Below are 2,500 nucleotides of genomic sequence, written 5' to 3' on the forward strand. Positions count from 1 at the left end.
TGATTGAATTGTGCTATCCGTCCTTTGAGGTCCCCTCCGAACGCCAAGAGAGCCTAGCCACGAAAACCCGTTCGATGGTACCGAACTAGTATTATATGGCCTGTATCTCTCTCCCAACATCCGGCTGGAACAAACCCCCAGAACTTCCTGCGAAGTTGACCCCTCCATCACCTCATCCGATCGATTTCATCCACCTCTCGCCTCCTACCTCCGCACCACCTGAAGTACATTCTAAGCCCTGGCCCCCAAACCTTTGACGGAGAGGGGGGTCGATAGTCCACTTCTTAAGCAATAGTCCGGTGGGGGAGAAACGGCTAACCCGCACCTTATATTGACATAGGCTAGCATATGGAGTAACCCTCGTTGAACCAAGGCCCCCCGACCCGCTTTGGCTGATCGGGGGGTTCCGGGAGCAAATTCTGGTGGGCGAGTACAGTGGATCCTAGATCGATCGAACAAGGTAACTTCGAAAACAAACTCCCGAATCTTTCCCAAACAGCTCTTCCATAGTTTTTCCAGTCCGCAGCAACGACTCAGGTTTGGATGGGCGAAATCACGACGGCAGCCACAAAAAAATGGATCTCCGACATCACACAACCCGACACACCTAAGTTTCGCGAGGCTCGGCCCCTCTTCCCCTTCGGATGTCCCCCTTCGGTACACCACCACATCATGCCATCCAGTCTGGAGCGTCGCCGACTCCCGTTGGCCAAGGTAGGGCCAACACAAGAGTAGCGGACGAACCAGTCATCTGGTCTTACCGGAGAAAGGGAGAGGTAGACTGCCACCACCAAACCCCACCCAAGCACACACCAGGCAGCAAAAAGCCATCATCCTAAAAGATGGTCCCACTTCACAAGACGAGGAGGTTCCCGTCCTTCATTCCAACCCCAGGTGAGAACACACACACCCTTCTTTGCGATGGATAAAAGGCAAAAAGAGAGGGCAAAAAGCCAACGGCAAATTCCAACCAGACCCCCAGAGGCACACACCACAAAAAGTGAAGCCAGAGAGAGCCAGACAAAGAGAAGGATAGAGAGAGAGGGAGAGTTAGACCCCCGGAAGAGAATCATAGGTGCTGCGGCCTTTTTCGGGAATGTGACCAGGAAAGAGAGAAACCGACGAGGCCGATACACACATTAAAAAATGAAAAAGTAACCATCACCGCGAAGGATTTTCCTCAAAAGACAAATCAGCAAGAAGTATGTCCAATCCTGGGGCCCATCGCCCCTCCAAATTAATGGAGGGGTCGGATAGAAATTTATAGAAATGTTACTTTTGTGAAACCCCTAGCCGACGAGAGAACTCTCACCGGTTTCGAAGTTCCATTTTCACATTCCGACCTGGGATGTTATGACTCCTCGGCCCACACTGCGAACGCGTCCCACACCCCCTCCAAGTTTATCAGGAATTTCACCTGAGCTTGCAATAGAGATCGAGCGCGGTGGCGGTCACAGTGGTGGTCGACCAGGCGGAGCTTGAACGGCCTCGGCAAACACTTCTCCCCACCCTCCCAAATGAATGAGAGAATGGCTTGACAATACCGAGGCCATCGCCCCCCGCCAAAAATGGTTACTAGCTCTTGGGACTCGCTGCGACGTTACGCGTATCGGCACAAGACCAACCCTCTTTTTCCAGTCGCCCGCGCACCAAAAAAAATTTTGGCAGCGGGACTCACAATCCTTGACAGCCAGCTCACCATATAATACTCGGCGACCCTCCGCGGGACCTCCTCAGAGGGTCGCGTCGCCGGGAAACTAACCCCCACTCCTCACTGATCCAAGGTAACACGCCAGAAGTATCCAGGTAACCCCAGTAGTATCCAGGTATCCCCCTGCGAACGTCGGTACTGGGCTCAAAGAAGGCAGCGAGCAGTCGGGACCCGTAGGCACCGAGCAACCGTCACCCCCTCACGACTTTTCCCGAGACGCTTCAGAGGAACCCTTCCCCACATAGTACTCTCTGTGGGATTCGGCAGGCCCCCGTCCTACTGCACTAAGGAAGTTCCGAGACACACTTTTTTTTGTGGAAGACCACCCACCCTCCCTGTCCTGCCTGCTATCCCCGCCGCGACTCCTGGTCCCGGCCCTCCTCCCCGACTTCCTCCTTGTCCCGCTGCGAGTCCCGGACCTCCTCCCCACTACCTACTCCCGCCGCGAGTCCCAGTCCCGGCCTTCCTCCTCCTCCTCCTCTTCCCTAGTCCCGGCGCGAGTCCCGGACCTCCTCCCCCACTTCCTAGTCCCGTCGCGAGTCCCGGACCTCCTCCCCCTCTTCCTAGTCCCGGCGCGAGTCCCGGACCTCCTCCTTCTCTTCCTTGTCCTGCCGCGAGTCCCAGTCCCGTCGCGAGTCCCGGACTTCCTCCTTCTCTTCCTTGTCCCGCCGCGACTCCCTAGTCCCGTGGCGAGTCCCGGACTTCCTCCTCCTCTTCCTTGTCCCGCCGCGACTCCCTAGTCCCGTGCGCGAGTCCCGGACTTCCTCCTCCTCTTCCTTGTCCCGCCGC

Source organism: Physcomitrium patens, chromosome 26 (genome assembly GCF_059467195.1).
Source record: "Physcomitrium patens ecotype Gransden chromosome 26, ASM5946719v1, whole genome shotgun sequence".
In the NCBI taxonomy this organism is placed as follows: domain Eukaryota; kingdom Viridiplantae; phylum Streptophyta; class Bryopsida; order Funariales; family Funariaceae; genus Physcomitrium; species Physcomitrium patens.